The 25,430-nt window shown below is 42.8% G+C and overlaps 1 protein-coding gene and 1 pseudogene across 1 annotated transcript in view; both read right to left on the bottom strand.

The window, feature by feature from the left end:
* LOC147302822 (ribonuclease inhibitor-like) overlaps positions 1–25,430 on the bottom strand; it is a gene marked incomplete at its 5' end in the record, with an annotated part of 440,111 nt that overhangs the window by 132,423 nt on the left and 282,258 nt on the right. The window lies entirely within an intron of this gene.
* LOC147302836 (histone H1 pseudogene) lies at positions 9,680–13,844 on the bottom strand (annotated as a pseudogene).

The raw sequence follows: 25,430 nt of genomic DNA, 5'->3' as shown, positions 1-25,430 counted from the left end.
TTTCCAGTCCTGTGGTCTCAGCCTCAGATACTCAACTAATCAAAGTGATGTCATGACAAAAATGAATGACCAACAAAACATTTTTCTCCTTCATTTCTGTCACACAAAGCTATATGTAACGTAACTCGCGGTTAGTATCATGGTTGCTAGGCAACCTGAACAGCGCGACGCAGGCTAGACTGTCCCATTTCACAAGCCTCTCACTTCCGCACTTCTCGTACTTATACACTCAACAAAAATATAAACGCAACACCTTTGTTACTGCTCCCATTCCCCATGGGATGGACGTAGAGACCTAAAATTCATTCCAGATACACAATATAACCATCCCTCCCAAACAGTGGTCACAAATCAGTCCAAATGTGTGGTAGTGGGCACATCTGCCATATTGAGATAATCCATCCCACCTCACAGGTGTGCCACATCAGGATGCTGATCTGACATCATGAGTAGTGCACAGGTGTACCTCAGACTGCCCACAACAAAAGGCCACCCTGGAATGTGCAGTTTTTTGCGCTATTGGGGGTCTGGGGACCCAGAACCGGTCAGTATCTGGTGTGACCACCATTTGCCTCATGCAGTGCAACACATCGTCGCATGGAGTCTATCAGATTGTCAATTGTGGCCTGTGGAATGTTGGTCCACTCCACTTCAATGGCTGTGCAAGGTTGTTGGATATTCGTGGGAACTGGTACACGCTGTCGTATACGCCGGTCAAGCACATCCCGAACATGCTCAATGGGTGACATGTCCGGTGAGTATGCTGGCCATGCAAGAACTGGGACATTCTCAGCTGCCATCTGCCCTGAACAATGTGAACCATGATTCATCCGTGAAGCGCACACCTCTCCAACGTGCCAGACGCCATCGAATGTGAGCATTTGCCCACACAAGTCTGTTACGGCGACGAGCTGGAGTCAGGTCAAGACCCCGATGAGGACGACGGGCATGCAGTTGAGCGTCCCTGAGACGGTTTCTGACAGTTTGTGCAGAAATTGTTTGGTTGTGCAAACCAATTGTTCCAGCAGCTGTCTGGGTGGCTGGTCTCAGACGATCTTGGAGGTGAACCTGCTGGATGTGGAGGTCCTGGGCTGGTGTGGTTACACGAGGTCTGCGGTTGTGAGGCCGGTTGGATGTGCTGCCATATTCTCTGAAACGCCTGTGGAGACGGCTTATGGTTGAGAAATGAACATTCAATGCACGGGCGACAGATCTGGTTGACATTCCTGCTGTCAGCATGCCAATTGCACGCTCCCTCATTGCTTGTGGCATCTGTGGCATTTTGCTGTGAGACAAAACTGCACATTCCAGGGTGGCCTTTTGTTGTGGGCAGTCTGAGGTACACCTGTGCACTACTCATGATGTCAGATCAGTATCCTGATGTGGCACACCTGTGAGGTGGGATGGATTATCTCAATATGGCAGATGTGCCCACTACCACACATTTGGACTGATTTGTAACCACTGTTTGGGAGGGATGGTTATATTGTGTATCTGGACTGAATTTTAGGTCTCTACGTCCATCCCATGGGGAATGGGAGCAGTAACAAAGGTGTTGCGTTTATATTTTTGTTGAGTGTAGTACGCACCGTACGTAGTGCGCGTACTTCAAGCGTGCAGACCCTGAATTGGGACACAGCTGTAGACTCCTCCGAATGCAGCTGACAAATGCGTCCTCCTTTTCCCCGAATTTGAAGGATGGGTCCGGTGTGTCCTTCGTAGCCTACCATATCCCAGAATTCATTGCGCAGCCCAGCCAAACTCCAGTTTCCAACAATGGTGGCCGCTACTAAGGTTTTTTTTGTTTGTTCGTTTTTAAAACTTTATTTACTTTATTTACAAACAACAGTATAACATACAAGGCACCATCATTAATCCGAATATGTAACATCCTTGGTTGAGCATTATAGCAAAAAAAACCCCAGAAAAAAAAAAAAAAAACAATAAACACAAAGCTAAAAGAGTTAGTACAAAAAGAAAGAACAGTCATTGAAGGATTTGAACCAAAGGCAAAAAATACCATGAGCAAAAAAGGGCAGTCATGATTATAAAATAGGGAGGTTTCTTTTTTTTAACATAGATTAAACTCATTAAATAAAACAACAAGTTTATGAGCTTTCTTGTTATTCACAAGTTTCAGCGATTTAGCCCAGAGTCTAAAGTCATTCAGCCATCTGTTTATACATGGTTTAGCTTTAAAGTATCTGCATTTGTGAAGAAAAAATTTTCCCATTAACAAAAACGTCCTAATCAACAGGTCAAAATCTGCATTCTCAGCAAGTATTCCAAACTTTATTACTGTCACCGTCAAATGTGGTAACTGAATTCTCCTGGACTGTAGCCAGCTCCACATGTCAGTCCAGAAGGAGTGCACTGATTCACAGGAGAAAAACAAGTGATCCAGACTTTCAATATCATTTTCACAAAATGTGCAGGCGTTCACATCTAAGTTAAATTTCCCATCTTAAGAATTCATTGGTTGGATAAACCTCATTAATGATTTTAAAGTGAACCTCTTTTACTTTAGGGGAAAGAGGAAGTGAAATATACTTTTTTCTTATCGCCTTAACCTCCATGGTCTCAAATTCTTTAAGGATATAATTTCTTTTTACCGGATTAGGGAAAACTTCATTTATCAAAATATTCCTGACACCTTGTTTGTAAACCTGCTGTCACCAAATTCAACTCCAGCTATGCAGAGCTGCCTCAGTCCAGGAGAAATTTTAGAGTGCACAATATCTTCTTTTATCCTTGATCTCAAAGGGACTGGGATGGCTTTCACTAAGGATTTATATCTCTTAGCAGTACATCTTACATCAAATTTCTCACAAAACGTCTCATGTTTTAATAAGACCCCATTATCATCCATAAAATGAGCTACAGCCCAAATCCCTTTAGATCTTCCAGTAGAGAAGGACCTGCTGATGGAAAGCTGAGAGTTTAACAGGTAACGAACTGCAATCAAAGTCACAACGTAACAAAAAGTCTATTCCACCCATTTTGCCAAAAATCACATTGGGAATAATGTTCCAAAAGGAATTTTTGTTCCTAATGAAAGATCTTAACCATTTCAGTTTCAGTACACCATTCATAACATCAAAGTCAATGGCATTAGCCCCACCCTCTTCATAATTCTTAATCATATCACTTTTCTTTATATAATGACATTTGTTCCTCCATATGAACCTAAAATTAAGATTATTTATAGATTTAATTAGTTTTGGAGGTATGGGCAGAGAAAAGGCTGGATAGATTAGTCTGGACAGACTGTCCATTTTGGTTAGCAAGATTCTCCCAAACAGAGTTATGTCCCTTTGCAGCCACCTGTTTAAAATAGACTTACACTTTTCTATATTGGCACAGATATTCTTATTTTCTGTTGATGTCTTATCCTTGCAAATTACAATGCCCAGATACTTCACCCCTTTTTTTATCTGTATATTATCTATTGCTTGCAGGGGACACTCATGCAGAGCTAGAATTTCGCATTTATTAATATTCAGCTGTAGGCCAGAAGCTTTGGAGAAGTGGTTGATCGCCTGCAAGGCTAAAGGAATCTGGTCCTCATTTTTTAAAAACAGGGTGGTATCATCTGCGAGCTGACTGATTATTATCTGTTCACCCATCACAGTTAACCCCTCAATGTGACTGTTTTTAATCAAAATAGACAACAGCTCAGCAACCATGATGAACAGAAGTGGTGAGCTGCTAGATCCCTGCCTTATCCCTCTATTAACCTCAAACCTTGAACATGTACCATGTTCTAGCAAAACAGAGCTGTTAATGTCATTATATAGCATCTCTATAACATTGATAAATTCCTGTCCAAAACCAAAAGACTGCAGAGTTTTTAATATGAACGTATGTTCAACTGAGTCAGATGCTTTGTAAAAATCCATGAACAGGATGTATGCTCTCTCTTGGATTATTTCACTGTACTCAAGGAGGTCCAAAACCAGCCCAATATTGTTATGAATTAGTCTTCCTTTCAAAAAACCTGATTGTGTTTCACTGATAATGTTTGAGATGCCTTTCTTTAGCCTCTCAGCTACAGCTCCAGACAGGATCTTATAGTCAGTGTTTAGTAAGGTGATGGGTCTTAAATTGTCTAAAATTCTTTTATCCGTACCCGATTTAGGGATCAGGGTTATCAGCCCTTGTTTCATGCTTGGCATCAGTTCTTTTCTCTCTATCGATTCCTTTAATGCATCAAACAATAAAGTTCTTAGGTCCTTCCAGAAGAATTGATAAAAATTAGTAGTGAGTCCATCTGTCCCTGGGGACTTGTTTAATGCCATTTTCATGACCACCAAATCCAGTTCCTCAATTTGGCAGCCGCTACTAAGTTTTAAAATTACTCATACTAATCTTTCTGGGTCACAAAATAAACTTTTAACATATTTTCAGGCGAGAAAGTTGCTGTGTAAACATCAAATATCTGCTCGGTTTATCAAGATACCGCATATTTGCAAAAGTGCTTCGACGTTTTCGGAGACGTCTGCTACCCACCAGCACTATAGCCAGCCGGGAGCTCGAGGGTCAGTGAAGCCGCCGAGAACGGCACAACTCCCGGCACATCGTTTTCAGATCACCGCGGACTTTCACTACTCAGGTTAAACGTGATATATAAGTCCAAGGCTGTGCAGAGACGTTTAAAGGGGCGGGTGCTCAAAGTTAAAAAGGGGCACATTGAACCAGGCTGAATAACAACAACACACATTCATCAAGAATCTAATATGGGATCGCATCATACTATATCACTGTTGTGAGGTGGCGACAAGGCAAAGCAAACGTAGCCGATGTTTTACCTGATGGGTACAATGTTGCTGTTGAGGTGTTTCTGCTGCTCCCGCTGCTGATAGTGCTGGAGGGCAGGGCTGTGTTGATCTGAGACTGTAGACATTAAAAAGTCCATAGGAGAGATGGTAGCTGATTAAACAAGTGTCATGAGATAATAACAAAATGCAAAGATTGGTGACAGCGCTTGGAACCATAAGGCAACAAAAAACTGTGAGAAATAAATTAGGCTCTGCCTGTGAATCACTCTTTGCTTCTCTTCTTCCTTCCATCCCATCATTTCATATATCACTCTCCACTTGCTGTCTATCTGAGAACAAGGCACAACTTGCTATTGCAATAAACTATAATCTAATTATCCACACCTAACAACTCTTGCACTTAATCTATAATAAAATGATGACAGAAAAATGTTATAGCCCTGCCTTTAGTAGCCTCACACAGCTCCTACTGTTTCCTCCTCATGTCCTTACCAGCCATGTCTGGACAATGTTATATCATGAGTAATATAATACACACACAGTGACATTTTAGACCTTCTTCAGAATACTGTATATACTATGGGCATCATGGTGCTGATCCAGAATCCTTACATATTTATTACTAGAGCTACAATAATAAAGCAATGAGGAGGGGGAAGTAATAAATATGAAATAATGTCATTATGATGATTCCATTTGTTTCACTATCCACTCTGTGCAGGGGCAAAGCTTATTACATTTTTAAACTGTAGAGATACAATAATTTTTTCTGCTGTAAAATCCAAATTTTGTCTTATTTAAAATATAAATCTAATATAATCTGCTTCTTAATGTATGTTTTTTAAAATACAGCGTGTGATTTTTAAAATATTATAATAATGCATAATTATGTGGACATGCATATTAGATCGTTTTTTAGTGAAATATAATCCCCCCAGAAAGGCAGGAAATGCTCTGTAACTTACTTTAAAACTAAATATGTTCACTAAAACGGTGACAGAGCTACAGACCCATGACAGCCTTACACAGGTAGCCAGCAGCTATGACCAGCACTACATGTGCAGTTAATACAAGTCAGGTAATGTTTGTCACACTGTTGCACACACAGCACGCTCGTTTGTTTCAGTTCGTCAAATTGCCACAAGACAACTTACCAACGTGTACGTAATAAGCCAATACTCCTGTGTGCTACACACTACAGTGTACGCTGTACACCTACTTACTGGTTTTGTCGCATCAGTCTGTGTCTCTGAGTTAACTTGTGTTTCTCCTACAGCTCCGGACTGCAAAAAATGCGCGTGCTCTTTGTGAGCTCGTTCCCGGCTCGTAACCAGCGCGTTCTGCTGTCAAGGGCGATCATTGGTTAAATGTGATCATGTGACTGATGCAAGCCAGATCCTTTTATTTAGCAAAACTGTGATTAATAGTATATATTATTGTTGAGGGGCACAGACAGGACTCCGCACGCCCACACACATAAAAATAAATAAATACATTTTTTTAAAAAGTTGCCTCAACAAAAGGGCACTTTGGGCACCCATCAGGAAAGGGGCGGGTGCTCAAGCCCCTCCAGCCCCCCCTGCACGTGCCTGTATTAGTCACTTAGACAACCTAAAAATGTTATTGTTTGGCTTTTTTCAGTGTTTTGTTTGTTCGTGAGTAAATCGGTTTGGCTGAGATTAAAGTTATTAGATTAGATTAGATAAAATAAAACTTTATTAATCCCTCGGGTGGGTTCCTCCTTGGTTTTTACACAGCTGAATAAACATCAAACAGAAAACTGATTAAACAGAAGTATGAGACGGTCGAGAATTTACTCCAGTGTCCTGTTATATTGCAGATAGCAAGGAGCAGACGGCCGAGTTTATTAAACTCCACCGAGACAGCGGTGACCCTAATCAGAAGGCTAGACCGTCCAATTTCCCCAGCCGTTTACTTCCGGCATATCCGACCTTCTGAGGACCCAGCCCACGTACGCCGCGAAGGCCGGGTCCTCAGGAGGATGCAGCCGATGAATTTTGACACTGTCACTACCCGATCCGTACCGGAAACCCGATCGGTACCCCGCATGCGCGAAAGGTGTGTACTTCCGGTCGAAGCATTTTACGATAGTTACAGGTCAGAGTACCTGTTAAGATGTTAAGAATAACAAGTATCTCTTAAAATGTTTCCGATAATGAAACATTTAATATAATGTAGACAAAAACAAAAAAATAAAAAGATAGTGACAGATCGGGACTCCCCATCCTTACTGCGCATGTGCAAAGTCGGACCGTACAAATTGGGTCTACCCGATCCGATCCGTACCGCGCATGTGCAGGGGTTTTCTTCTTCTTCTGTTCGTTTAATGGCAGTGTACTCCCCAGTAGAGCAGGGCGATATGGCCAAAAATATTTATCACGATATATATTTGAAAATTTGCGATGACGATATAACTGACGATATAATTGATGCGAGACAAAATACAACTCCGCAACATTACTAGCGCAAAAAGACAACCTTCCATTTATTTTCACTTAAACAAGAAGCTGGTTTTTATGTACATTAAAGCTTTATAAAAATGTAACAGTGCAAATGCAAATTCCTTGCTGAAAGTTTAACCAAAAGGCATTTCCAGTAGAAATGGGCTGACATATCCTGAGCATAACCATGTATAATATCCACTGAAGTTAAAAAGAGGTGCTTTGCAACATTAAACTGCAGTGTGCAGTACGTATTTTTCGGACCATAAGGTGCACGGGATTATAAGACACATTAAGCGAAACAAAGCAGTCAGATAAATCAAACTTTATTAAACTCATTCTTCTTGCTTCCTCCACTTCTGTACCATTGATTCATTAATGTTGAATTCTCTGGCAGCTGCTCTATTCCCATGTTGTTGCAGTATATTAATGACTAACCTCGTATTGTGGATGGATTATCTCAGTTGTTCTCCTGACTGAAGTTTGGTCCGTTTACAGCATCCTGCCATGCGATTGCATTTGTCTCTAACTATCAGGAACCTTAACGTTAACTTTTATAAGTGGAAAAGTGTTAGTGTTCGTCCTCCAGCTTCACTGTTTATGTTATGCTAACATAGCTGTGTCGCTAGCGATCACGTAGCACATCATTATATACCAGCTAGCCCAACTTCAGTAACCCTACAAACGTCACTGCTGTTTAGTTTCCTGTCTTCATTTATGTTGGACGTGATAGCAGAGCTGTACGTTTGAATTTTTTCAGAAATCTCTCAGTCAGAACATTCAATATCATGCTTAGGTAACTAGCGAAACTAGCGAGCTAACTTCCGCTAGCTTCCTGCTAACTTCTAACTCCGTTAAATGTAATAAATTTTGTTTTCATGGATGCCTGGAAGTTAAACTTCATAGTTACACCTGGAAAAGCAGCAATGCTGATTGTTTTATTAAAGATGAAAGAATTGAGACAGTTTTTAACTCTCAGTGATGCTGCAGTGTTCGTTTGCCCTGAAGCATACAGAGTTTAGGACCCAGATTACTCCCAGATTTAAGAGCATCTTAGTCCGACAAATACGACAATAACGACGGCCGCTTGCATGTTCTGCAAAAAAATGTGCTTTGTCGTGTATCTGACGGACAAACACCAAACCAGTTCCACATCACTGAAGTTGCACATGTTAGGTTTGTAGCATAAACCTATTCGCTGGAACGTTGAAGACAATATAATTACACTGCAAGCAAGACACAAGTAGGCAAACTTCTTCATGGTACTCGTGCACGGGAGAGAACCGGACAGAGCGCCGTTCCTTCGCTTGACCCCAGTAGCTCTCGTCCGTTCTCTCATACACTGTCCTTTTATTGAGGTTACATGAATATGCATAGGTTCATTAACATACGACGTCTACATACAAACAAAGAGTACCTTGCCTGTGTGTGTGTGTGTGTGTGTGTGTGTGTGTGTGTGTGTGTGTGTGTGTGTGTGTGTGTGTGTGTGGACTGCTGATCAAAGGGTCAAACATCCTTGGTCAGGAAGAGGGTAGCCTCCCCCTCACCCTAGATGGTTCATCCTAGATAACACGGTGAGGAAGTCCTGCAGTTCATCTAAACAAAGAGCACTTAGACTAGAACAGACGCAACTACGTTAATCCTACCATAAAATAATAAGACACGGTATGACCTCTCATGCTCCCAAAGTGCTGTCTAATACACACAAAGTTTGCAGACTATCAAGGATCAAAACCTCTACCAATCTACAACTAATTACAAAACTCTAAGCATATATAAGTAAATATTTCTAAGCATAAATGACAATCAACAATACAAATCTAACATTCCCCCGTTTTTGACCTTTATGCCTGAAAAGTTCCCAGGTATGAATACCTCATGTCTGACAGTTTCAATGCAAACATTTTTTTTACTCAGCATATGTCAAATCACCCTAAATTACTGAAAAGGTACACAGTTTAATAAATGTATTAGCAGTTACCCCATTCATTGAGCTCATCTCATGGCAAACTGCATCTTACGAGCAACCAAAGAAATTGTTAATTTAATAGTGAAACTAAAAAAGTAACATTTTCAAAAACATCTCAACTTGGTAATGCTTCCTCCAGGTGTGCACATCACATGCCTCTCTGCAGAGTGGTTTGAGTTCTGCAGGGCGTCATGAATGTCTCTTCCAGTTGTTTCCATCGTTGTCCATAGGACCAGAGTCCAAATGTATGTAGAATAAACATTCAAACATACCAGTTGGTTTTGTTGTTTGTCAACATGGGTCTCAGCTATTTCCAAAGCTGCAGACCTCTCAGCACTCTAGTTTTATGGCCTCCCATCACCTCACTTCAAGCCTTCATCCTGCGAGGGGGATATTTATGACTCCTTCATTGTCCACGCTCTGCAGAGAAACACCTCTGTGGAAAGGGTGCAGGGTTCAGTTGTCTTACTGCTGTTATGATCCCAGCAGCCTTCAGAGTGTCATCGTATGCACAGTACAGTGGCACAGCGTTAGGTGATGTTCATAGGAAACTGCTGTTATCACCACCATAGCTTCTGGTTCCTGTGCTTTTCACAGAATCATGATGTCATCCTCGAACTCCTTCTACGCTGTCGATGGAGCTTGGCACGCTCCTCATCCCCTGAGTGTTTATGTTCCAACGCTGCTGAAGGTTTAAGGCAGAGCACGTCGTACACCTTAGTCGTCTTCCTCAGCGTCAATATTGAATCTTTCATTTTATTTAAAATCTTGCTGTGGGAAGTCTCCTCTTGATTTCCTGGAAGCTTAGTAGCACAGCTCTCTGTGTGATGTCTGCTGTGCTGAAGATGATTTCTGATCCTCCTGAAGCCTCTCTCCCATCTTGTGGACGATCCTCTCCTCTATTTTGCAGGCAGTTTCATGGTCCTTGCTGTGGCTCCAAGGTCTGATCTCATGATGGGCCCCAACCAGCTTGACCTTTGACCTCAACCACTGCCTGGCTGTCAGCTATGCGCTTCTCACTGGGCCTCTGAAGATTTCTCAGGAGATTACTGCTGCACCTGTATTTCCTTGCTAAGAAGAAAAACTTCTATTTGGAGAGCATGTCAACAATCATCAAACCACATTCTTTAGTTCAGTGAACTTCACTTATAGGCCATCAAAACCTCATCTGAACATGGGTGCACCACTTGCATAGGTTTAATATTTGTAAATAAAACGGCTAATCACACAAATCACTGCAACAATAATAAAAAACATTGTTTAATGTTAATCCTTGGACCCCTCCTCTTGACGCATGGACACACCCATGCGTCAACTCACCAAACCTGGATTCCTGTCTTAAAGAAAAAGATTAGCTAGATCATATCCCAGGCAACATCAGGGCATCTCCTCCCCTGGAGCAGCACCACCCTGGACCTATAATCCTGCAATGAAAATGTTAGTGTGCTTTGCATATTAAGTTTGCTTAACACCTGGCTCTCCCAGGAGCCTGCATACACACCATCATGGCCTGGAAAACAAAATCTGGAAGTAAAATCAAACTTCATACCTGTAAACAATTGTATCATAAGAGTAATAAGCATTCAACATCAGCAAGACAAGTGTCATGTGCAGGTTTTCTCAAATCAGTAACTACAACTATTACCCTAATTCACCTCAGACATGGATCATCCCATGTACTCTGTTAACATTAATGTAATCAGTGACTTCTCTTAAGCAAAGTCACTCCACTCATATATTATTATTATGGGTTCAAAAGTGGCCAGCAAATGAGCCCATAATAAACTATTCCATAAATACCGTAATCTCTTATTTGTTCTACCCATGTCACTTGTCCGCTTCAGCTGAATCTACCACAGCATTCTCAAAGAAACAAACATTAGCAATACACATTGACTGTGGTCAGACGGAGGTCAGACACAGGTCAACGGATTCTAGAGGTGCCATAAAACACCATTAAGTTAACACTCGCTGTGGAAACAGTAACACTGGTCTCACCACAGTATGTCTCAAACTATATTAATTTCTCCATCAACATATGCCTGTAACTACAGTTTTCTTCACACATAAACCCAGAAATCTCGTAGTAGAGAAACATTAGCCAGTATTCCTATAAATCACATGATCAAACACATGAAGAACCGTAATGCTGTAAAAACGAAAATGCAAATGTTAGCGCTTGCGCAGGCGTATGCATACTTTGTCACAGATATCTCTGTGAGCACACAAGCTAGTGAATGACGCACACATAGTAAATTCACAGACACAGAAAATGGCATTTAAAATGTTAAATCATCACGCAACCTCGAGTGTTGCTGTCATCTTTCTGCTCCTGTAAAGGGAAGCACACACAGACTCATCTGCACCCCTGCCAGGCGGGGGTCAACTTCACACAGTCGTGTTACATCAGTAAAGTCTTGTCAGCTTTTGTCAGCTTTTACCAGTCAGTCAGTTTGTTTTCCTTTCACTCACTCATTCATGCATTCATTCTTTCTTTCTTTGCTGATAGTGGAACCTATCGTTGCATTTAGTTTCCACTCTCAGCAAAATGACGTCATTTCAAAAAGAAAAAGAAGAACTTTAGTTTGGATTACATCGCTGAATCCTTTTGGACTGGGACTGTCATTTAATAATTGTCCCAAATAAGTGGCTTTCTCCAGAGTCCATTTAAATGTGGAGAACTCACTTGGCACAATTTTCTCGACGACGTGTAGCGCTTTTAATTCCCGACGTGCAGATCTGCTTAAAGAACAGAGATTATCAAACAAAACTTTCAGTGCACTGTGAAAGTATCAAAATAAAAAGGCCTTGTTAAGTCATGACACAAACTCCTCATCTCAGGAGGGTAAATCATACCATTAGCATGGTTTATCATACCATCATACTAATCGGCAGGCTCAACTTCACAACAAAAGAAAAATCATCAGCTAGATTCACTCCAAATCAACCATCAGCTGCACAACACACAACATAATCCTAATGTCTTATTAGCTATGAGTTTAATTACCAGGTCTGTGCTCTTCACTCATTTAGGCCACAGATCTATTTTATTCAATTTTCCTTTTCCCTTCATCATAAAACATGTGACATGCTGTCATGCACTTCACAAAACAGTCTGTTCTGACGTATTCAGAGTTGTGTATCTAAATACAGGATTCACTCGCACATCAAAGCAGGAAACTCAGTGTTTTAGAGTCTCTACTCAACACACAACAACTCCAACACATCTCATTCACTCGTGCTAGAATTCAGTCACCTTTCATTAATCTAAAACCGATCACTAATTTGCATATCAACTATTAACCCACTAAGTTGACAGGACGACAGAAAAGCATGTTCAAAATAGTATCACAAAAGACAATTTCCCTCATACAGTAAATTACATGTGCTGCCTCAATCAAGCAGGAAGCTTCTCCCAATTTACCATTTTAACAACTAAATTTATTGTCTGATCACTGGTTGGTCAAACCAGGATCTTTTTTCTCACAAAAGTTAAACTGTTGTCCTGCAACTTGGAGAGTCAATTTTTTTCTTTAGGATAAATTCAGCATTTGATAACAAGTGTCTGCTAAATTGACACTATTGTAACACTGATGAAAGATAACAAGCTAATTTTCATTACATGTGTTTGTGTTATTAGGCAGGTCTAATGCATGTCTGTGGAGCTGCATCTCCAGCAGAGCATGTTCTTAAAGCTGCCTTTCCTACACATTTCTCTGCTATTATTTAATCATTTCTTAACTAATGTGCTATGAGTCTTCATGAGTCATTTTGTGTTTGGAATTGTTAGTAGGGTTAATGCATGTTCTGCTTGTGTGTGTGTGATTTTGTATATGTTTCTATTTTCGCAATATTTCAGACTCCGTCTCAATTTTCCAACTTAAGCAGTCAGTTTTCTTTTCCCCAGGTTTGCTAACCCAAATTTTGATTTCCCACATTAAATAATTCCTATGTGTTCTCACCTAGTCTTCTCACTCTGTTGTCCTCTCACTCTGTTGTCCTCTCCCACTTCAACAGTCCAACAGCCGGCAGTTCTCCTTCAGCTTTGTCCTGTGTCCCACTGTCTCTTCTTGCCATTTTACTCCACAGGTGGCAAATGTCAAACTCCAACTGTTCAGTTCTCCTCAAACGTTTTCTTCACATGCACAGTGAAGTCACAGCCACTCTCACTATTGTCCTCTGATGCGGTTGACTTCGTGCTAGTGGCTGAAGTGCTGCTGCTGCCTTCCTGGGCGACTTCTTAGCAGCTGCTGCCGGTTTCTTGGCTTTGGCCGCGGCGGGCTTCTTGGCTTTGCTCTCAGTAGCCTTGTTCATCTTGAAGGATCCGGAGGTCCTGGTGCCCTTGGTCTGCACCAGAGTGCCCTTCGCCACCAGGCTCTTGATGGCGGTCTTGACACGGGCCTTGTTCTTGTCCACATCGTAGCCTCCGGCAGCCAGAGCCTTCTTGAGAGCGGCCACAGACAGGCCGTTGCGCTCCTTGGAAGCGGCCACGGCTTTCACAATCAGCTCGCCCACGCTGAGGCCGACCTTCTTGGGCTTGGAAGTCATCGTCTTCTTCTTCTTGGCCTGAACCTCGGCGCAGGGCGTGTTTATGATGGAGCCTTTCCCACCACAGCGCTGGCACATTGAACGCATCATGAAGGGTCCATTTCTTTCATGTCGCTAGCCGCATGTGGCTTGCCCGAGTCACTCAGTCCTTTTTGAGCATTTCAACATGCTGCCGCCGCAGACCCTGGCCTCAGATCCAGCAAGTTTAGCGCGCTGATCTCCAAAAAAGTCCCGAAGGCCAGAAAGACGTCAAATAAGTGTCTCGTGCTGAGAACTCAAACAAAAACTCCTCTTCACGCTGCCATCTTGCTCGCCCCTCCGTGAAATTCAACCAATCAGACAGGAAGATGGGTTTGCTTTCTTCTTCTGCTGCTGTTTATCCACATTGCTGCTGCTTTGCTGGGACTTTTTGTGCTCAGGACTTGCTGCTGTCTCTTTATCATGTTATTGCTTTGGAGCTGCATTCCTTATCTTCAGGGAGGAGTGAGCTCGCTTGTGAGGTTGAGAAACACATGGCACTGTAAATAAGTCAGCCAGAAACTTGGCCTGCATGTTTCCAATGATGTTAAACTATAACTTTCTTCCGACTGCTGCATGTGGAAAATTGATTCAGGTCTGCTTTTCACCTGAAAGTGACAAACTAAGACATTTCATTATTATCATCACTGCTTAATCAACACACATCTCTCTCTCTCTCTCTCTCTCTGTGTTTTTGTGAACAGTCTTTTCTTAAAAGCAGAAAATGAAATTGTAGTTGTTTTTGGCTGATCAACACAAAACCTTTTTCCTATGATTTTTCTTTTTCACTCTTTTTTTTCTTTTTTTTTTTCCGTTACAATAGCTGGTGACCTGCAGAATCACCGCTCTCACTCACAATCAGAGGCAATTACTTTTACACAGCGCACAAAAACACTGTGATGTCAGACACATTCACACTCACTTTTTCATCTGCATAAATAAACCATATGGCTGGAGATATGTGCCATGGTGATCCACAAGCATGATCACCAGTTTATTTAATTATTTTTAATCCAACAAAACAAATAAACAAAAACATGATGCTGATGCTACACACACACACGAGTCAAGGTGCAGAAAAACTGCTCATGGAAACGCTGCACACTCTCTGTTTCCCTCTCTTTGAGTAGTTCTCAGACAGCTCTTGATCTGATAATGTGTAGCTTGCTCATCAGCTCAAAAAACAAAAACAAAACTGCAACGCAACATCACACAGTAGTTGCATGCTCTGCCCACAGTGGCAAAGTCTTACACTTACATATTCAACACAGCTTCTCCATCATGTATTTTTAGATGTTTCATACAGGGTTGAGCATATTAGTTGTTTTCACAGATGTGCTCTATATCTCAACAATGGCTCATAATAAGACGACAGTCTTTCACACAGGTCAAGTGCCTCTATGCACTTCATGAGTTTAAATATTTACCTATATCACTTCACCTCACATGTCATTGTACTGAATTTAAGCAACCACAAGCTTAATGTAGATTACTTTTAACAACTATCCACCTCAATTAAATCTATGGTCTGGCACACAGGCTGCTGTCGATCAGGGCAAGCTAAAGAATAAACATTGTGTCAGCAAGGGGTGGGGGGAAAGCCATTCACCAGAGCATATCTCAAGTGCTGCTGATGTGGGCTGGCCTTCTCCACAGCTCTCCAAGGCTGGTGTGTTTTCTGAAAACTTCTAACATTTGAATCTCTTCCATTTATAAGCCTGCGATTAACCGCACGGCTCAGGTCCGCGTGACCGCGCTCGCGTGAACCCGCGCAGCTGTGGAGCCGTCGCTCTCTCTTTTTTTTACATAAATACTTTGTGCTGCCAGGAGCAAGGTCCAGCACAAACGTCTGTCTCCCTCCGACTCACTCTTGGTTGCTTAGAAACCCATGATAACAACAACAGTCGGTGTCACAGACCACATGTTCTGCTCCGCACACACAACAACAACAACAACGACGACGACAATGACAACAACACAAAATAGGCCTACTCCGGACTCACACCGGACCGCTCGGGACCCTGACCCAGTTGTGGGACGCTCACCCACTCGCGCGACAAAACCCAATGAAGGGACGCTCGGGACACACACCCAGGGCGATTTCAAAACCGGACACTCACCGGACGCTTGGGACCCTTGGGCGATTTAACCAAAACTTCTTTTTCGGGACACTAACCCAGTTATCGCTCCACAAAGTAGCGAACTTCTCAACGCCTCACACAGTGGCGGAGACTGCACAACCACACGGTTATAGAGTCGGGCTCTTCTCAACGCCTCACACAGTGGCGGAGACTGCACAACGACACGGTTATAGAGTCGGCCTCTTTAAACTTACTTGGCGTTGCTTAGAGTGTAATATCAGCCCGAATCCCGCCGATCGCCATTCATCGAGGAGAAAGACAGACAGCGAATCCACAGGAACTTCCTGGCTGACGTCAGTCTTTCAGCGTGCCTCCCCCCCTCGGTGAATGCGATCCCAGGGAGCCGGCATCGAAGGACCAATTAATGTTAGGTTTGTAGCATAAACCTATTCGCTGGAACGTTGAAGACAATATAATTACACTGCAAGCAAGACACAAGTAGGCAAACTTCTTCATGGTACTCGTGCACGGGAGAGAACCGGACAGAGCGCCGTTCCTTCGCTTGACCCCAGTAGCTCTCGTCCGTTCTCCCATACACTGTCCTTTTATTGAGGTTACATGAATATGCATAGGTTCATTAACATACGACGTCTACATACAAACAAAGAGTACCTTGCCTGTGTGTGTGTGTGTGTGTGTGTGTGTGTGTGTGTGTGTGTGTGTGTGTGTGTGTGTGTGTGTGTGGACTGCTGATCAAAGGGTCAAACATCCTTGGTCAGGAAGAGGGTAGCCTCCCCCTCACCCTAGATGGTTCATCCTAGATAACACGGTGAGGAAGTCCTGCAGTTCATCTAAACAAAGAGCACTTAGACTAGAACAGACGCAACTACGTTAATCCTACCATAAAATAATAAGACACGGTATGACCTCTCATGCTCCCAAAGTGCTGTCTAATACACACAAAGTTTGCAGACTATCAAGGATCAAAACCTCTACCAATCTACAACTAATTACAAAACTCTAAGCATATATAAGTAAATATTTCTAAGCATAAATGACAATCAACAATACAAATCTAACAGCACCATTTTTACAAACCAATTCTGGTTCATCTGTTTCACTCAACAATCAGCCATGTGCGTATGAAAACAAAGGCGCTGCGCATGCGCGTTTTTCTCATATTCTATCGCGATATTTCATTTTCCTATCGTTGCCTAACATTATACCGGTATTACCGTGAACGGTATAATATGGCCCAGCCCTACTCCCCAGTGTACGAGGATACCGCCACCTGCTGGCTGAGCGAATGAACCCTATTGTAAACTGAATTAGCGTCATTACAAACGTGTGTTAAATTTGATTTAGTGATAATCGAGTGTGTTTATGCTTGTCTGTGTGGAGAGGATTGTTGGAAAAGTGATGATGATGTCCGCTATCACTGTCAATTGCCAGTAAACACTTCATCTGGCTGCTGAATCTTCACATGACATATTATAAAGTCTGTATTATTAACTCTGTCATTAGGCACCATTCTTCTTATTTTACGGCGCTGTTGTTCAATCGGGGGACGCTCTCTGTTGAGGAGAAAAGCAAATATTTGTTGCAGATACGGATTATCCATTGTTTAAATGTCCCGGTAGTCGAAAAGGAGGCAGAGCTGTTGAGAAATGCTAAGAGCTAACTAGGCACTAACTGTGTCATTCAAATATATTGAATGTCGCAATGTTGGCAAAGAGAGGAAGTGATGTAAGATTTGCGCATGCGGAGTACCGATCGGGTTTCCGGTACGGATCGGGTAGTGACAGACACGACCAGAGTTTCTGTCGCCATTTTAGTTTTTAGAAACGTCGTGATAAGGGCGGGTCTTACTGTGAACCTGCGTGCTCATTGGCTAATAACTTGAGATTGACAAGTCGTTATCCAATGAGCGCGCGGCTTCTCCCAACATAAAGTAGTTTCCTTTGAAAAACCAAAGTCTGATTATTTTTGCCTCCACTGACGGAGCCTGTTGTTCCCGCCACAGAGACACAGTAATGTCAGAGCGGTGTTAACACTCACCTGCCTCAGCACAGCTCTCACTCTCCTCCTGCTCTCTCAGCTAAACTCACTTCCTCTCTACTTACAGGAAACCAGCGCTCAGAGGAGCCGACCGGCCTGACGTTTCACCCACAGACACGAACAGTGTGGAATTATTTTATGTCATAAGGAGACACATATTCATGTTAACACTCACCTGCCTCAGCTCCACCTTCCTCCTCCTGCTGCTCTGAACTAGTGATGGGTCATTCGCAAACGAAATGGCTCTTAGAGCCGGATCTTAGACGTGAACGACGGTTTGTTTGTTTTTTCTCTCAGCCTCTCTCTCTCTCTCTCTCTCCCTCTCTCTCTCTCTCGCACTTTTTTCTGCTTCACTCTGCACACGAGCCTTGTGCTTTACGCTGGGCAGAGGGGGGAGGGGCAGTAGTTACGCTCAGTAGCACAGGAACAGAGGGAGAGAGAGAGAAAGAGGCAGGGCCAACAACGTCACATTAGAAAGGTATAGTAATCATCCACAACTATTTTCAGTTGCAGATGATAAAGGATTCAGAAAGTTTATTCATGCAGGTCCATATGACAGAGAATGTGCATGTTCTTTTTGTTTTCATATTTTAATTTATATTTAATTGTGTTGTGGTTTGCAGTGTTTTGTGTTGTTTCACTTTAAATTTGTAAAAGGAAAAAGCTGAAAATTTAAATAGTTAAAAGTTGAAATGTGAATAGTTGATTTTTGTATTATATGATTTATTTATTACATTTTATGTGGAGTGAATAAATAAAAGTATATTTACGCTGGCCCCTAGAGACAAAGCACGTACAAACTTCAAATCACGTACAAACTCCAAAACACGTAAAAACACGTACAAACTCCAAAACACATAAAAACTCCAAAACAGTGTGGGTGTGGGTGCATGTTCCCATTTTCAGTCTGTTTTAGTTTTCAGTTTAGAGGAACGCTGCAAACTCACAAAAACTTCTTTCTTGTGAGGTTTTGTTGTCAGACTGATAAAAGCAGCAGCAGCTGGTGTTTGATGAGCAGACGTGTGTTTCCTGTTCTGTAATAATCAGCTTGTTACCATCACATAATGAACTCAGCCGTGACCAATGAGGCCGTCCTTGTGCGGTTCTCTGGCGCTGATTCTGACTGTGACCTTCACCTCTGCAGGGTCGCCTCTGCTCGTGGCTCAGCTCGTGTTTGTCAGGCTGACAAAATAAAAGCTTCTTCATTTCTGTGGCTGAAGAGGAGTCTGCTCTTCTTCACCAACAGGAAGTGAAACATTTCTCACTGATTCTGAAATCTTCACTTGTCTCACAAATTCACAGTAACACACACACACGGTTGTGTTTTCATATCCTTGTGGGGACATCTATTTGACATCATGCTCTCCTCAGCCTTTTACTCTAACCATTAAGACTGAATGCCTAACCCTGACCTGACTGTCCCTGACACTAAAACCACATTCTGAGTCTCAAAAATGTCTTCAAACTTGTGGGGACGGGCATGTAAACATGCACACACACAGGTATTACAACACGTTCTCAGTCCCAACTCGTCAAATGTGTGACGCATGGTCAGGCTCCCTGTGCTTCACTTATGGACACGCAGGGTACCCCCCTCGCGTCGGGAATTGACGTGAAGGGTCCTCGGATTGAAGAGATTGCCGCGGAAGTGCCCGTTGTCGGTATATTTAGACATTTTCCAAATCACATTGTAGTGACGTATACAGAACACAATGAATTATATAATGTAAACAACTACCTGAAAAACAGGTAGAACGATACTTTTGTATCGTTTATTGCATTTATGGAGGGAGTGATGTATGCTGGGTAATGGCACAGCTAGCGACTGGGTGACTTTATTCACCCGCTTCAGCTGTTATCAGTCCATACAATGGGCGTTATTAGCACAAATCAGTCCCATAGATATGGGCCATCTCCTGCTAGATTGTTCAGAAGGTTGTTCTCATCCATCCAGATGGAGGATCAAATCAAATCAAATCACTTTTATTGTCACATCACATGTGCAGGCACACTGGCACAGCACATGCGAGTGAAATTCTTGTGTGCGAGCCCCACAAGCAACAGAGATGTGCAAACACAACAACACAAACGAGCAAAATACAAGAATGGCTAATCTGAAACTAATAAATATATGTACAATATATAATAGTGTATGCATTTCTGGATGTGTATACTAAATATTTTCCTACGTGTGTGTGTGTGTGTGTGTGTGTGTGTGTGTGTGTGTGTGTGTATACACATTTTTACAAATTAAATAGTAAAAAAAATAATAATAAAATATATAAAATATACAGAGGTTTTTAGTTGGATATTGTGCAAAACAAGTGGCATTAATGTACAGTGTGTAGTGCATCACTAACAGGAGTGGATCACTAACAGGAGCGTGGAAGACTCCAGAATCCACTCTGGCTGGAATCCGGTGGATACAGCAGTGTTTACAGGTAAGACCATTTAAACGGACAGCATTTATAGAATGACTGTTAAAAGTCAGCGAGTGTCAATAATGTTAATGTGGTTATGTTAGTAATACACCGAGTGCTAATATAACAGCTTTAAGATGCATTTGTAGATATTATTACGTGTTTTACCGTCTGTAGATAACCTGCTGTTAGTTTGGTATTTTGTCCTAATCCGCTTGCCGTACCTCCGTGTAGGTGTGTGTATGTTTTGAGTGGTATAGGCGCCATTCCGTTATTGAATCCAAGCATGTAAGTTCTCTGCTGCTGTGCTGGTTAATAAAACCACGTTAACTGAGATTACTGCTTCATCATTATCATACTGGTGAACATACAACATGGTGTCAGAAGCGACGGAACACGTACTTCGTAGTTGACGGTGTTTTTTTTTTTCCCCGTCTCAAGTCTATTTTGTGGGTGCGTTTTTTGTATCCGGACTGCAGACAACATGGCGGAAGGATTCAGGAGGCCCGACCCGCTTGTTTTCGATGGTAATGTTGCTGAAAATTGGCGCATTTTTGAGCAAGAGTATGACATTTTTATAGCGGCGGCACACTCTGACAAGCCAGCGCGCACACAAGCCTACATATTGCTCAACTTAGCAGGTCCCGAAGCTATAGAACGGGAGCGGTCTTTTGTTTACGCGCCAGAAGTGAGAGAGCCCGGCGAGGGAGGACGAGTCCTCATTCCTGCAGAATCGAAGGAGGATCCTGAGTGCCTCAAAAGGAAATTCAGAGAAACGTGCAGCCCTCAAACCAATGTCACGATGGAAAGACACAAGTTCAACACGCGGAATCAGAGGACTGGCGAGACTGTTGAATCCTATGTAAGTGATTTACGGATTAAAGCAAAAAGCTGCAGATTTGGTGATCTGAGTGAAGAACTAATAAGAGGCAGACTAGTTTGTGGCATCAACAATGACAATTTAAGGAAAGTGCTACTGCGTGATAGTGATTTAACGCTAGCAAAAGCCATATCTGTCTGCCAGATTCATGAAATGACTGAAGAGCATAATAAAACACTTGCTTTTCCTCAACAATCTGCATCAAATGTTGATGTGCTCCAGCCCACATTTACGAGAAAGCACAGAGGAGATAAAAAGAAAATACAAGGAGACAGGTCTGAAACACAGCATGTCACTAACTGTACTAACTGTGGGGGTGCTCATGCTGCAAAAAAGAGCAAATGTCCAGCTTTTGGGCAGCAGTGTCATGCATGCAAAAAGTGGAATCACTTTAAGAAACGGTGCAGAGCTGTTCGGCCTACCCAAAACGTAGCAAGACACAGAAAGTCAGTTCATCATGTGGAACCAGACCAAGCTGATGACAGCGGAGACGACACATTCTACGTTGATGGTGTAAATCTGCAATATGCAATCCATGCGACTGATGTGGATGTGGAACACAAAGAGGAAGTTTTTGTCACCGTGCAGATTAATGGGATTCCTGTTGAAATGAAGGTGGACACAGGTGCTAAATGTAATGTGCTTCCCAAGAAAACGGTTAACATTATAAGAGCAGATAAACAAATGAAAGCACACCCCAAGTCCGTTAACCTAGTAGCATTTGGAGGCAGCAAGATTCAAACCTCAGGTGTAATTAAGCTGCAGTGTTTTCTGCATGGGCAGCCACATATGCTATCATTCTTTGTTATTAATGAAGATGTTCAGCCAATACTTGGACTATGTGCATGCAGAGAAATGGGACTTGTATCATTCAGCAATGACGTCCACCAATTGAGCATGTCTGCAGATGACCTGTCACAACAGCTTATCACAGAATACAGCGACTTATTTTCTGATGAGCTTGGGAGGTTGCCAGTCACCTATCGCATGACACTGAACCCAGATGTGAAACCAGTTGTTCGCCCAGCACATCGCATCCCTTTGGCCATGAAAGACAGGGTCAAGGCAGAGCTGGTCAGGATGGAGAAATTAGGCGTCATTACTCCCGTCTCAGAGCCGACGGACTGGGTGTCTTCCATGGTAGCCACCAACAAGAAGGGCAAAGATGAAATCAGGATATGCATAAATCCTCGAGATTTAAACACTGCTCTGAAAAGACCACACCATCCCATGCGCACAGTAGAAGAAGTGGCTGCAATAATGTCAAACGCTACTGTGTTCTCTGTTTTGGATGCTAAGAACTCTTTTTGGCAGGTGTCATTGGATCAAAAATCATCCATGCTAACCACCTTCAGCACTTGTTTTGGTCGTTTCAGGTTCCTCAGAATGCCTTTTGGTCTTAACGCTGCCAGCGAGGTGTTTCAGAGAGCCATGGAGCAGATATTCGCTGGGTATCCATGTGCCATCATTGTTGATGATATACTCATCGGCGGAAGAACCATGAAAGAACATGACGACAACCTGAGAAAAGTCCTTGATCGTGCCAGAGAAGTAAACCTGCGACTAAACCCATTAAAGTGCAAATTCCGGCTGAATCAGGTCAGTTATGTCGGACACATTTTCACAAGCGAGGGGCTTAAATCAGACCCTTCCAAAACAGCCGCAATCAGAGAGATGCCAGTTCCAACAGATGTCCAAGCCCTGCAGAGGTTCCTGGGGATGGTCAATTATCTTGGAAAATTCATTCCAAACTTCAGCCATCTGTCAGCTCCTCTGCGACAGCTCACACACAAGGACAGCGAGTGGATGTGGGACACACAGCATCAGACTGCGTTCAAAGCACTTAAAGAGCACATGTCTAATCCACCTGTTCTGTCATATTATGATGTCAGCAAACCTGTGACACTAACGTGCGATGCATCACAGTATGGTCTTGGTGCAGCTTGCTTACAGGAAGGGCGACCTGTGGCATATGCTTCACGTACTCTGACAGACACTGAAACCAGATATGCTCAGATAGAAAAGGAGCTGCTGGCTGTTGTTTTCGCATGTACAAAGTTTCATGACTACATATATGGCAAGCCTGTGGTCGTAGAAACAGACCATCAGCCACTGGTCACCATACTAAAGAAACCTATTCACGCTGCACCAGCCAGATTACAGAGGATGTTGTTAAGGCTCCAAAAATACAACATCACCCTCACATATAAATGTGGAAAACACATGTATCTGGCTGACACACTGTCTCGTGCTCCCAACAGCTCCACTTTCCAGCAGCCTGAAGAAGAGGACAACTTTGATGTCATGACGGTGAGCTGCATCTCTTCTTCACGCCTGGAGGAACTTAAAGGACACACAGCTGAGGATGAGACACTGCAAGCGCTCAGCTCGTTCATTAAACATGGTTGGCCACAACGACTCCACAACCTTCCCACAGCAGTTCATCCATATTTTCCTTTCAGGGATGAGCTGATTGTGGATGATGGCATCATTCTTAAAGGTTCCAAAGCTGTGATCCCAAAATCACTGCAAGGAGACTACATCACCATCATGCACAGAGGACATCCCGGCGTAGAAGCTACCAAGCGGAGAGCACGGGGGATCGTCTTCTGGCCGTTCATGTCAAGAGATATTGAACAAACAGTTACTTCCTGCTCGGTGTGTAACAGCACTAAACCTCATCAACAAAAAGAGCCCCTTCATCTGCATGAAGTTCCAGAGCTTCCTTGGTCAACTGTGGCTACAGATATCTTTGAGTGGCACTGTCAGCACTATTTAGTAGTAGTCGACTCATACTCAGGCTGGTTTGAGATTGACCTGCTAAAGGATTTGACATCAGCGACAGTCATCAAAAAGCTGAAAAGACACTTCTCAGTTCATGGTGCTCCACACACTCTGATCTCAGACAATGGCAGGCAGTTTACAAGCCAGCGTTTCAAAGACTTCGCTTCACAGTGGGACTTTCAACATGTCACCAGCAGTCCAGAGTATCCTCAATCCAATGGGCTTGCTGAGAGAGCAGTGCGCAGTGCTAAACAGCTGATGGAGAAATCACACAGAGATGGCACTGATGTATTTCTCAACCTGCTGAACCTCAGGAATGTTCCACGTGATGTGAACCTGGGTTCCTCTGCAGAACGACTTCTATCCAGACAGACTCGAACTACGCTCCCAATCACAACGAAACTGCTCGAACCACAACATCTTGAATCTGAGAGAGTGAAAGCCCAACTACTCAACAAGAGACTGACTCAGAAGGTCTGTTATGACAGATCCAGCCGACCACTTCCACCTCTCAACGAAGGACAAGTAGTGAGGTTACAGACCCCACAGGGTTATGACCGCACAGGTGTGGTAAAGGAACTTTGTAAAGAACCTAGATCCTACCTGGTACAGTCAGATGGAAACACTTACAGGAGAAATCGCAGACACATATTGCCTGTGTCTGAGCCTGTTACTGTTCAGAAAGACACTGATCATCATCATTATGATGGACTGCAGGTTGTGGGTGAAAACAATGATGTAGAACAGTTTAAAGACAGCACTCATGTTGAGAGCTCTTCTGATGTTTTGCATTCTCCAAGACCTTCCAAGAGTGATGGTGTTTACAGGACACGCTTTGGTCGTGTGTGCAAACCAAATCCAAGATATAAGGATTAATTGGGTACTAGTTAAAACACAGAACATTTTCAGGTTTGATGTTTGAGCCATCAGTAACTGATGTCAATGCTTCAAGTTAAATTCTGTTTGAGGTGATTTTCAGTAGTAATCATATTTAACTTTATACAGCAAAATGATATTCCTGTCATGTTTATTTCTTCCATCTGGTTGCAAATTTAAATGTTCCTAAGGGTCAGCGTATGTCACCTTTTATGCTGTGATTATTATTATTCAGTATGCATTAAACTTTATGTCCGGTTGGGGATGTACTAAAGAAGGGGGATGTAGATAACCTGCTGTTAGTTTGGTATTTTGTCCTAATCCGCTTGCCGTACCTCCGTGTAGGTGTGTGTATGTTTTGAGTGGTATAGGCGCCATTCCGTTATTGAATCCAAGCATGTAAGTTCTCTGCTGCTGTGCTGGTTAATAAAACCACGTTAACTGAGATTACTGCTTCATCATTATCATACTGGTGAACAGGGGCGGAGCGGGGGGGTGGCTTACGGGGCTTAAGCCCGGGTTGTTTTGTCAGAAGCCCGGGGTATTTTGGAGTGTA

The sequence above is a fragment of the Aulonocara sp. 'chitande type north' Nkhata Bay genome, linkage group LG23, assembly GCF_057382095.1.
Source record: "Aulonocara sp. 'chitande type north' Nkhata Bay isolate Kocher_YH1m ecotype deep benthic linkage group LG23, A_spYH_male_GT1.1, whole genome shotgun sequence".
Classification (NCBI taxonomy): Eukaryota; Metazoa; Chordata; class Actinopteri; order Cichliformes; family Cichlidae; genus Aulonocara; species Aulonocara sp. 'chitande type north' Nkhata Bay.
The sequence above is the reverse complement of the archived record's forward strand: the minus strand, read 5'-3'. Positions and strand labels throughout refer to the sequence as shown.